The sequence below is a fragment of the Podarcis gaigeae genome (assembly GCF_964106915.1).
Source record: "Podarcis gaigeae genome assembly, chromosome: 13".
Classification (NCBI taxonomy): Eukaryota; Metazoa; Chordata; class Lepidosauria; order Squamata; family Lacertidae; genus Podarcis; species Podarcis gaigeae.
Genome location: NC_139689.1, coordinates 7,798,797 through 7,811,785, shown reverse-complemented (window position 1 = coordinate 7,811,785; position 12,989 = coordinate 7,798,797). Strand labels below are relative to the sequence as shown.

Below are 12,989 nucleotides of genomic sequence, written 5' to 3'. Positions count from 1 at the left end.
TCAGGTTTACTGGTTGATCATTTTCTAGTAACTTCTGGCAAGTCTTTGGAGCTTTGGGCAGTTGGAACAAATTATAGGGGCTTCCATGATCCTAGGAGGCCAGTGATTAGCCCTTTACCATTTGAGTGCTGTTCCTCAACCCCACCCCAAAGCAAATCTGTTAATTCCTTTCTCGAGATCTAATAATGACTCTCCACTGTTCCTTGCAGCATTATAATAATAAGTAGCTGGTGGCTAAGAGATCCCCATAGGAACTGCACTCCAGGAAGGAACAGAAATCAACATAGCATCATAGAGTTGGAAGAGACCACAAGGGCCATCGAGTCCAACCCCCTGCCAATCAGGAAACACCATCAGAGCGCTCCTGACATATGGTTGTCAAGCCTCTGCTTAAAGACCTCCAAAGAAGGAGACTCCACCACACTCCTTGGCAGCAAATTCCACTGTCGAACAGCTCTTACTGTCAGGAAGTTTTTCCTAATGTTTAGGTGGAATCTTTTTTCTTGTAGTTTGGAACCATTGCTCTGTGTCCACTTCTCTGGAGCAGCAGAAAACAACCTTTCCCCCTCCTCTATGTGACATCCTTTTATATATTTGAACATGGCTATCATATCACCCCTTAACCTCCTCTTCTCCAGGCTAAACATGCCCAGCTCCCTTAGCCGTTCTTCATAAGGCATCGCTTCCAGGCCTTTGACCATCTTGGTTGCCCTCCTCTGGACACGTTCTAGTTTGTCAGTGTCCTTCTTGAACTGTGGTGCCCAGAACTGGACACAGTACTCCAGGTGAGGTCTGACCAGAGCAGAATACAGTGGCACTATTACTTCCCTTGATCTAGATCGGGGGTCGGCAACCTGCGGCTCCAGAGCCGCATGTGGCTCTTTAAAGCCTTTGCTGCGGCTCCGGGGAGGAGGCGATGGGAGGAGGCGAGGAGCGGAGGCGAGGGGAGGAGGCGAGGAGCGGAGGCGAGGGGAGGAGGCGAGGGGAGGAAGCGAGGGGCGGAGGCGAGGGGAGGAGGCGAGGGGAGGAGGCGAGGAGTGGAGGCGAGGGGAGGAGGCGAGGGGAGGAGGCGAGGAGTGGAGGCGAGGGGAGGAGGCGAGGGGAGGAGGCGAGGGGAGGAGGCGAGGAGTGGAGGCGAGGGGAGGAGGCGAGGGGAGGAGGCGAGGAGTGGAGGCGAGGGGAGGAGGCGAGGGGAGGAGGCGAGGAGTGGAGGCGAGGGGAGGAGGCGAGGGGAGGAGGCGAGGGGTGGAGGCGAGGGGAGGAGGCGAGGAGTGGAGGCGAGGGGAGGAGGCGAGGGGAGGAGGCGAGGAGTGGAGGCGAGGAGTGGAGGCGAGGGGAGGGGAGGAGGCGAGGGGAGGAGGCGAGGAGTGGAGGCGAGGGGAGGAGGCGAGGGGCGGAGGCGAGGGGAGGAGGCGAGGGGAGGAGGCGAGGAGTGGAGGCGAGGGGAGGAGGCGAGGGGAGGAGGCGAGGAGTGGAGGCGAGGGGAGGAGGCGAGGCGAGGGGAGGAGGCGAGGGGAGGAGGCGGAGGAGTTAGTTGCCTGAAGCCCCTTTTTAAACTTAAGCAGGGGGAAGTTTGGTGAATTGTTCTTTCCTTGGGGAAAGCAGGCTGCATTGAAAGGGGCCGTATACACTGGTCACTGTTTTGAAGGGGAGTGAAGAACACACACTCAAAAAAAGGTAACTTGTTAATTTTATTTCTATGAGGAGGAGTAATTCTGAGGGGTCAAACAAAGAAATAATAAAAAGTGTCAAAAAAGGTATTTTTATAATGACGAATGCCTCATTATTAATTATTATTTACATCAGGCACTGATTATGATTTATGGTACACTTTGGGGCATGTGTAATGGGTCTGAGTTACTCGTGCGTAAACTGCCGCCTCTCTAGGCTTAATTGCCTTTTAAAACCGTTCTGACTGCACAGCCCATCTCCGCGTAGCTGTCTCAGTCGCTAGCAGAATCCGTCTGTGGGCATTTCTTAAACCTCTTCCAGCATAGAAGCTGTCTGACTCCCAGTCGCCTCCTCCTCTCACTGCGCGGGAGTCTTCTGCGCAGGGAGGGCATGGTTAGTGGAGGGTTCTACTCACTGATGTACAGAGAAGAATCCCGGAGCTCTCTCTCTCCGCTTCCCCCATCTGCCCCCCTTTATCCCTGGTGTTGCGCTGATTTCCTCCCCCCTCTACCAAGCTGCTTCTCCCCCTGGTGCTGGGTCCTTTGCCTGCAGAATCTGGGAGCCTCCCCTTCGCCTCTCACTCTGATGTCAGTTCCCTGACATCGGGCATAGCAAATTTTGCTATGGAGCCCTCTGATTTCTAATTACGTCCCTGTTTTGGACCCCCGGTAGGCCAGCCATGGATAAAGGCAAGAAAAGAAAAATTTCTGAAGAAAACAGAATGTTTAATGATACATGGACAGAATCATTTGCATTCTCTACTGACAAGACTGGTTTACCAGTATGCTTAATATGTGGTGAGAAATTTGCAAACAACAAAAAGTCAAATATTGCAAGACATTTCCAGAATAAACACGCAGCCTTTGCAGAAAAATATCCAGATGGAGATGAGAGACGAAAAGCCGTTGCAGAACTTATGAGGAAGGTTGATAGGAGCAAAAATAATTTCAAGAATTGGGTGAAGTCTGCAAATTCCACAACATATGCTAGTTTTGTAGCCGCTCAGGAAATAGTCAAGCATGGGAAGCCGTTCACAGATGGAGAGTATATAAAAGAAGCATTCCTTAAGGTTTCGGAACATCTATACATGGACTTCAAAAACAAGAATGAAATTGTGCAGAAAATCAAAGACATGCCTCTGTCTGCGAAGACTGTTAAAGACAGAACCCTAAAAATGGCAGAAAACATTAGCAAACAGCAAATTCAAGACATTAATTCAGCTGTGGCGTACTCCATCGCCTGTGATGAGTCCAAAGATAAAGGTGATATTGAACAAATAGCGCTGTTCTGCCGATATGTGAACTCTTCTGGGCCACAGGAAGAACTGATTGAGCTGATACCACTAAAAGACCAAACAAGGGGTGAGGATATCTGTAAGGCTGTCCTGGACTTTTTAAGTGCTAAAAAAATAAACACCAACCACCTGGTCTCAGTGGCTACTGATGGGGCACCGAGCATGAGAGGAGCACAGAAGGGCTTTGTGGCTCTACTGCAGAAGGCACTGGGTAGAACGCTGCTGTCATTTCATTGCATCCTGCACCAAGAGGCATTGTGTGCTCAAACATTTCCCCCCGAATGCACAAAAGTGATGGATGTGGTCATTCAGATTGTTAATAAGATAATGGCAAAGGGTTTAAACCACCGCCAGTTTCGTTTGCTATTGGATGAGGTGGAAAGCACATATTCGGACCTCCTGCTCCACAACAAGGTCCGGTGGTTGTCCAGAGGCGAGGTGCTAAAACGCTTTGTCACATGTTTGGAAGAAGTAAAAACCTTCCTGGCCAGCAAAGAGCTTACCTTTGCTGAGCTGGAACAGCCAGAGTGGCTGGAAAAATTACATTTTATGGTAGACATGACAGCCCATCTAAACACGCTAAATACAACCCTTCAGGGGAAAGGAGGCACAGCCCTGCACATGCTGGAGGAGGTTTTGGCATTCGAGCGCAAGTTGACAGTGTTTGTCAAAGATTTCCAGAGAGGTACACTGTCTCACTTTCCCTCTTTGAGAGAGTTCAAACAAAGTCATGATACGATAAATTTGGAATATTTCAAGTCTGCAATCACCGCAATGCAAAGCTCGTTTGGGAAACGATTCTGTGGGTTCAGAGAGGAAAAAAACACATTATCCTTCCCTGTCACTCCCCTGGCGATCGATCCATCCCTATTGAATATGACTGCATTTCCAGGTGTAAGTCAACCTGATCTTGAGCTGGAACTGGCCGATATAGCCGACAAAGATATATGGGTGTCCAAGTTCAAATGCTTGACCGCTACTCTTGAGGATGTTGCCCGTCAGAAGGCCATTCTGGCTCAGAATCATAAATGGAGTGATATTGAAAACCTTCCCAAACAGGACAAACTTGTATTCGAAACATGGAATGCCATCCCCAACACTTATATAAACATGAAAAAGTATGCATTTGGAGTCCTGTCGATCTTCGGTTCCACATATGTATGTGAGCAGGTCTTCTCCAACATCAACATGAACTATATTAAAAACAAACACCGATCACGCCTCACAGATGACAGCTTGCAAGCCTGTGTGAAAATGAAGGTGATGTCTTACAGCCCTGATGTGCAGACACTGAGCACTGAGGTTCAGGAGCAAAAGTCCCATTAACCTGGTTACCTGGTTGTAAATTAAATATTTTAATTAGCTATTTGTCCTTTTTTCTTGAGATTGACAGCTGACTGCACGATCCTGTATATACAGCATTAAGGCAAGAAACAATATATACAGTGTTATATTTGTTTTAAATGTTGCAATGTTTTTGCGGCTCCCAGTTGTTGTTGTTTTTTTGGAAACGGGTCCAAGTGGCTCTTTTTGTCTTAAAGGTTGCAGACCCCTGATCTAGATGCTATACTCCTATTGATGCAGCCTAGAATTGGCTTTTTTAGCTGCCGCGTCACACTGTTGGCTCATGTCAAGTTTGTGGTCAACCAAGACTCCTAGATCCTTTTCACATGTACTGCTCTCAAACCAGGTGTCACCCATCTTGTATTTGTGCCTCTCATTATTTTTTTTGCCCAAGTGCAATACTTTACATTTCTCCCTATTAAAATTCATCTTGTTTGTTTTAGCCCAGTTCTCTAATCTGTCAAGGTCGTTTTGAAGTGTGATCCTGTCCTCTGGGGTGTTAGCCACCCCTCCCAGTTTGGTGTCATCTGCAAATTTGATCAGGATGCCCTTGAGTCCATCATCCAAGTCATTGATAAAGATGTTGAATAAGACCGGGCCCAAGACAGAACCCTGTGGCACCCCACATGTTCAATGGCGGCATTTTGCAACTACTCTTTTAATATTATATATGAATGGCCTAAGGTTTCTATCATGCTATGGCAGAATAAGAAGAATACAGGACATTCCATTTGCTGATCTAAAAAGTGACAGGTGGCCCATGCCCCATTCACCAGAAATTTGCCCCCAGATGGGATGGATACAGTAGGATATGCTTCATCTAGTTTTGATTTGTATCCCGCCGTTTCGCCAAAGAGCTGAAGTTAGCATACACACTACTACGCCTCTCTATATTATCATTAGATAACTCCTGTGATGTACATTAAGCTGAGAGATATTGAGATTTTATTTATCTATAGATGAAGCGTGGAAATCATTGAATCTGGGATAGGCTGAAGAGAAAGATATAGTATAGGCTGGAAAGCTTGCGATGCTGAGGAAGGGGTGTGCATCACTTTTCACTCTGGGATTTCTCCTCAGGCCTCTGGGTGAGCTTCATGGTGTCATTGATTCAGTCAGAGTAGGAAACTATCACCTGGCTGAAGGCCAAGCGGGAAACCTTACTGCTGTCCTTCAATACTTGGGTGTTCACATGCTGACCCTCAAGGAGGGAACTAGACAGAGGGCCTTCTCAGTAGTGGCGCCCGCCCTGTGGAACGCCCTCCATTCAGATGTCAAGGAAATAAACAACTATCTGACTTTTAGAAGACATTTGAAGGCATCCCTGTTTAAGGAGGTTTTTAATGTTTGATATTTTATTGTACTTTTAATTCTGTTGAGAGCTGCCCAAAATGGCTGGGGAAGCCCAGCCTGGTGGGTGGGGTATAAATTATTATTATTATTATTATTATTATTAGTTCACCTAACAGAAACCTCACTTGTATTGAGCCCTGTGACCAAGCCGGTGAGCATTGGCTGTGCTTGCTGAAGGCTGGTTTCTTCGCAGTGCAATAGAAATTGGCATGGGGATCATTCGCCTTGTCTTTTTAAGTTTCCGGTGGGAGTTAGTATGAGACAAAAGGAGAGGCAACAGTTATTAAATTTAGACATACCTGATGGACAGGCAGCATTTAGGAAATGGTAGTTTTGAAGGAAGGAGAAGCAGGAGCATCTAGAAAGGGCTATGATGACATTCTGATGAACACAGGAATTCTTGACAGGGTTATTCTGAAGGGTTTGCCTACCTTCTGTATTTTTCATACATGCTTCACAGCAGCAGCACATTGTATTTTTGCACTCCTTAAGTGTGTTATTTTTAAATATAAAGCAGCTTAGACATGATTTTAAAATCAATGAATGAATAAATGCCTTGGATTAAAACCTCGGCTTTCCACCTCAGTACTTCACTTCTTGCTTTTGTCTGCCATCCGTTTGTCTCTACACCCCTGTGATTCTCCTTCTCTCTGACCCTCTTTCCCACTTGAATCATGGAAAAGGGTCCCAAGGGTCATCTAGTCCAACCCCCTGCAAAGCAGGAATCTCAGCTAGCTATGTGGCTCCTTAATGTGTGGACTGGACCACCAGGGCAAGGATATGAAAATCTGCCTCCGACAGAACTGCACCACCTGTTCATCTAGGTCAACTGATGCTGGGTAAACATGATCAACAGACAGAAGACCCTGGTCAGCAAAAGGAATTGTTGTCACTCCACTCACCTTTCCTTTTATAGGACATGCTCTGCTGGGGAGGGGGGGGGACACACAAAAATCTGTGCTCAGGGAGAGTCTAAACCCTGGTGAGGAAGGATAGGCTAGACAGTGACTAGCCAAAAGCCCCCCCAGTGAACTTCATGGTTATGTGCTAAACACACTTTGCTTCTACAATAATCAAACTTCAACACGATTTTGCAGGGAGATTAATACATTCCCCACTTCTTTCCAGAACCCACCCACCACCTCATTCAAGTGATCACATCAAGTTTTCTCACTTTTATTCAGCCTTAGGCCAAACATGGATACATGGAAATTATTTAATCTGGGATAGGCTGAAGAGGTTGTGATGCTGAGGATGGGGTTTGCATCACTTTTCACCCTGGGATTTCTCCTCAGGCCTCTGGGTGGGCTCCACAGTGCCTGCTGTGCGGGTAAACGTACAGGAGTATGAAGTGCCGTTGTTCCAGTCAGAGGAGGGGATTACCACCTGGCTGAGGGCCAAGAGGGAATCCTTGATGCTGCCCTTCAAGACTCGGGGATTCACCTGGTGACCTTCAAGGAGGGCATTCTTCACCCACTGGACAGAAACTTCACTTGCATTGAGCCCTATGACCATGCCGGTGAGGATTGTCTGTGCTCGCAGAAGGCTGCTTTCTTTATGGTTGGCGTGATAGAGGTTCTCATGGAGACCGTTCCCTTTGTCTTTTGGGGTGGGGAAAGTATGAGAGAAAGAGAGAGGCAACAGCTATTAATTTTAGACATAATTGATGGATAAAATTTATGACACCATTTAGTGCTGATTATTTTCTGCTGGATTCTCTAACAAACATTTTTAATCTGTAGATAGAAGGTGTAAATCCTTAATGAAAGCTTTAAGGAGCAAAGGGGATTTAACTGAAGTTCTTGTGTGTGTGGACCTGAGTAGGAAGATCTGTGGCACATGCATGGGGCTTCCTTCAGCTGGATGAGGACACGGTGGGATAGTGGAGATTCCAGGAATATTTACACAGCTCCTTCCCCCAACATATATAAAGAAAGCGCCCAGCACAAAAAGCATCCCAGCCTTCCCAGAGAAGGTATTGGTGTATAGGCTGGGTTTGAAAACCAAGGTTAGCTAAAAACCTCCCATATCCAATGATACCATCTCTGCACAGTTGCTCCTGGAGCAGCTAACTAGGTACGGAGCTCCTAAGATGTGTGGACTTGGCCACCAGGGCAAGGATATAGAAATCTGCCTCCAATAGAAGGGCACCATCTGTTCATCTAGGTCACCCTATGCTGGGTAAACATTATCAACAGGCAGATGAAGGTTAGAAGGATCCTTGGCTGAAGCTGGGAATGGTTTTTACTGGGGGTGGAAATTATTGTGGGAGACTCCTTGGCCCCTGCAGGGTACACATTCTTTCCTTTCCTTCTCCCATTGTTACCTTCTGATAAAAAGATGCATTTAGTATTGTTCAAGAACGGTGAAAACCTTTCTGCAGAGATAAGAGGAGAATTGCTGTTCAGACCTCCACCGGACTGATTGCAGTTTCAAGTTGTGTATTTAGCCAATACTAGCACTGATATCATGGCAACTGGTGGGGAAAGTCTTTTCTCAACAGGCCATAATGGAAAGCGGAAATAAATTTCTAAATTAAGAAGGAAGCAGTCTTGAAATGGTCAGTCCCTGAGAGGATCTTAAAGCAATCTGGAAGCAATCATCCCGCTCCCAAACCATGCTTTTCAAAGGAAAACCAAGTCCCAACTGTGTCGAGAGTTTTTACCTTCAGGTTCACTGACTTTTGTTTGGGACCCAGGGAAGGTAAATTCACAGACTACCGCGTTCACCGCTGCAACGTATAGTTGTACAATGCTGAGGTATGCTGTGCTACCAGTGCGTGCACTTAGGGTGTCGATGGTGTTATCTGATTGGCCACCTGCCTGCCACGTAATCATCATGCCTTCAGGGACAGAGCCAGAGGCAGTGCACACCAATATATCACCTAAGGGAACAAAATAAATAGACAGACAGACAGAAAGACAGATGAAATTCATGGTTTTATAATGACTTAATATTGCTGTTTTTATGGGGGTGGTTTATATTGCTTTACAGTTTTTATGTTGCTTAGTGCACTGTTTAAGATTTAAGCAGCTTAGAAACGATTTAAAAATCAGCAAATGAATAAATGCCGTAGGTTAAAACCTCTGCTTTTCATCTCAGTCCTTCCAGACTTGCTTTTGTCTGTCGTTTGTTCTTCTCTACACCCCTGTGATTTTCCTTCTCTCCGACCCTCTTTTCCATGCATATTCTCTTTTCGTGGAATCATAGAATTCCAGAATTGGAAGGGACCCCAATGCTCATCTAGTTGAAGCCCCTGTAATGCTTACTTACTTACTTCATCAAAACTTTTCTAGGCATTACTAATATAGGGCATCCTAAAACATATAAAATATATACAAATAAACAGCCATGTAAAATATATAATGATGAGGAATTTCATTGGAATTTCTTCCCGTTAAATAGAGCCATTTAGCCCTGCAAGAGATACTATTAACAAAACCTCAGCCCCCCTTGCAGTTAATTCCGGGTTAATCGGATATTTTCATTGTGCCGTGATGTTAAGGTAAAGGTAAAGGTACCCCTGCCCGTACGGGCCAGTCTTGACAGACTCTGGGGTTGTGCGCCCATCTCACTCAAGAGGCCAGGGAACAGCGCTGTCCGGAGACACTTCCGGGACACGTGGCCAGCGTGACATCGCTGCTCTGGCGAGCCAAAGCCGCACACGGAAACGCCGTTTACCTTCCCGCTGGTAAGCAGTCCCTATTTATCTACTTGCACCCGGAGGTGCTTTCGAACTGCTAGGTTGGCAGGCGCTGGGACCGAGCAGCGGGAGCGCACCCCGCCGCAGGGATTCGAACCGCCGACCTTTCGATCGGCAAGTCCTAGGCGCTGAGGCTTTAACCCACAGCGCCACCTGCGTGCCTGCCATGATGTTAGACTACCCCAAAAAGGGGGGGTAGCATGCGTTTGCATAGCAGGTTGTAAAATGGACAGTAGAAAAGGATATGTTCTACAGTGTCCGGCACATTCAAAGAACATCCACAATGTCTATCATTTCTGGGGATGTATAAAAATCTGCCCTTGACAAAAGTTGAAGGAAAAACATTCAGTCGGGCTAAGATAAAGGTCCTGCTTTGGACAGAAATTATTAATTTTGAGATATGTGACCCTGTTATCTCGGGGGAGCAAATTTTATTTACACCTGACTTGAAGTTGTTTCCCCCAATGTACCTTAATCTGGTTTGACTATTGCAATAAATATATTGCTCACTCGAATTATACAAGGGTTTCAAGATCGGATTTGAATACCAATAGATCTGATTTTCCTATGTAAGAGTTAGAACTTCTGGATTTATCAGAGTCCATAAGTAGGTCAGAGAGTAGACTGAAATGTTGGCAACAAAATGGAAATGCAACCAGTATTTTATAGTGCTAGCCCACACCCAATATTCCATCGTGTGTATACCTAGTTCTGCACACCTTGTCTCATACATGACTGAACTTGGGAGCCCCAGGAGACGTCTCAGGCCGGATGTGAGGGTGATCCGACTGAGACATCTGTCACCCCATTGATCGCCAGGGCTGATCTGGCTGACCTGGCTGGCTAGGCAGGCATCCTCCTGTTTCATGTCCGTCCCTCTCTAAGCTGCATGCTCAGTAGAAGAGGAAGACCATCACATGTAAAAGGAGTGTACTGTTACTCGGTCAAGGCTTGATAATAGCTGTGCTCCCAGTATAGATAGAACCTCCCTGATAGAACCTCCCCTGTAATGCAGGAATCTCAGCTAAATAATTTCAGCACCATAGTTTGTAAGAGCCCTGCCTTCTTTGCCTCAATCAAAAGAATGTCTCTTCTGTCCCCTAAACCTACAAAGGTCTCGGCACACAGAAACAGGCACTTACAAATCTTAATAAAAGAGTATTTGTTTTGGAACCATGGGATTTGTCCCTTTGGAATGACTATCCCATTTACTGCTGGCAAATAAGCAGAAAGGTTGGTTATTGCTGTTTCTAAGGGTGGTTCCAGATGCCCAGATTTCAGGTACATGCATGAGACGGCTACAAAGAGGAAGGAAAGAGAAGCAAACTCACGTGGAACAGCCTGAGAAGAAGTCAGTGGCAGGCTGGCCCCGCAAAGGAGTCCCACAAATGGTAAGAAGATCTTGGCCCACATTTTAGGATTCAGTGTGAATGGCATGTGGTCCACCAGGCCTGCTTATATAGCATCCTGGGAGACTTTGTTTCCCATCAGTAGCTCCACCCAGACAATCCAAGAGGAGGCTATTCTGTGAGGTTCTCAGAAAGTCCTTCCAGAAACTTGAGTGTAATTGGGATTATTTAATTGTTATTATTTAATTTGTATACCACCCTTAATTAGGAGATCACAGGCAGTTCAGAACATAAACGTACAACATGAGAACACAAAATATATGTTCTTCTTCCCAGATCTTCTTTAGAGGACAAGATGCAGAATTTGCAAAATGGAGAAGGAACATTGTGACCTTAATTCTCTGCTGCCTTGTGATGAGAGAACACTGATTGGCTAATGTTTGTCTGAGCCCCTTATTCATGTACAACATCCCTATACACACTGTGGAACTGGCACTTTTACCAGTGCTACGTAAAGTACGTTCTGCACTTGCAAGGAATTGGTTCTCTCTTCAGCCGGCACCACCACTTTCTTGTTTAACGTTCAAGGGGATTTTGAAAGGAGACTGGTTTCTTTGGGCCTGTCTTCTTACTTAAAACCAGTGCAGCAGAAGACTGAACAGGCTCTGTTCTGCCCTGGCAGGTGGGCAGCCAATGGCTTTTCAGCAGTGAGGCATCCCCTCTCACCTGTGCAGGCCTCTTATTGGCCAATTCAAAGGGCAGGAGGTTTAAAAGTCATGGTTTCTCCCCCGAGAATCATGGAGGCTTGCAGTTTGGTAGGAATGCTGGTTATTATCTCTTAGATTCTCTGACATTTCAAATCTCTACAGAAGACTGGGGGTCATTGTGCGTGTGGCCCCGAGTAGGAAAATCTGTGGCCCGTTAGGCTTACTTGAGCTGGATGAGGACACAGTCAGATAGCGGAGGTTCTAGAAATAAATTTATTGAGGGCAGAAGGTGTTGCTGGCTTTTATGTCTCAGGGGCTGCGCTGGCAGGTGGGCTGCTAGTGCCCTTTCAGCAGCAAAGCATCCCCTCTCACCCAAGCAGGCCTCTTATCCTGCCAGCTCCCCAGGTGTCATGAGGAACTCTTGGATGGCTACCTCACCATCTGCGATCTGGCTGCTTGGGGACGGCGACCAAGCACGAGGATCTGCAACAGCCACCCACTCGGAGGAAGGGACAAGCGTCCATTTCCCAATATTATATGGAAGACACCCAGCATCCCAGCCTTTCCAGAGAAGGTATGGGCATGTTCAGGTTGGTGCACAGGCTGGGTTTGAAAACCAAGGAGAGCTAAAGACATCCCCTTTGTGGGGATGTTTAGGAGACAGTGGTACCTCGGGTTACATACGCTTCAGGTTACAGACTCCCCTAACCCAGAAATATTACCTCAGATTAAGAACTTTGCTTCAGAATGAGAACAGAAATCGTGCTCCGGCGGCACGGCAGCAGCAGGAGGCCCCATTAGCTAAAGTGGTGCTTCAGGTTAAGAACAGTTACAGGTTCAGTACGGATCTCCGGAACGAATTAAGTACTTTACCCGAGGTACCACTGTAATAGGCAAGGAAATATTTGTTAAGTAGGGTCCTTCACTCACGCTAGTGACTGATGTAGCAGAGCAAATCCCCTCTATTTTCCCGGAAGCTAGTTGGTAGATGTTATGTAATTAGTTGAATAGGATCCAAAATGCAGCAGTTTGATTGGTCCTAGAACAATAGGATTCAGAATGCAGCACTTTGATTGGTCTAGAACAATAGGATCCATTATTCAGTAGTCTGATTGGTCCACAGGAGCCACCCAGCTCCAGCTCCAGCTCCAGGTGGAAGTGAATCCACAACCTGATTGTCCTACAGGAGAATCCCGGAATTAGCCAATCACGTCGGGCCCATTGTGTAAATAATATATATAAAGCAGACGTTTGGGGGGAACTTCCATTCCTCGCTACTATGAGCTGAATAAAGAGCATGAAATCCACACTCGACTCTGAGTATATTTCAGGAGATTTGTTTGAATCTCTACAAGATGACTAATCCAATCTGACTTGCCTAGATGGTTTATTCCTGGTGTCCCCTTTTCTCCCTCTTAAAATACAATAAAGACTCACAAGTCTGTCTTTAAAAGTATAACAATAAGTTTACTCACAAGTTGTTCACAGTACACATCCTAGAAGGCAGGCTTTAAGCTTCAGGTTGCAAACATAGAACGTGGCTTACATCCTTTGTGAGGATGGGCCCA

The 12,989-nt window shown here is 46.4% G+C and overlaps 1 long non-coding RNA gene across 1 annotated transcript; it reads left to right on the top strand.

Moving 5' to 3' along the window:
• Window positions 1-1,630: 1,630 nt before the first annotated feature.
• LOC310830644 lies at window positions 1,631-2,468 on the top strand. The gene is made up of 2 exons (XR_014557664.1): window positions 1,631-1,677; window positions 2,344-2,468. It is a non-coding gene; the product is annotated as an uncharacterized lncRNA (long non-coding RNA).
• The last annotated feature ends 10,521 nt before the right edge of the window (window positions 2,469-12,989 follow it).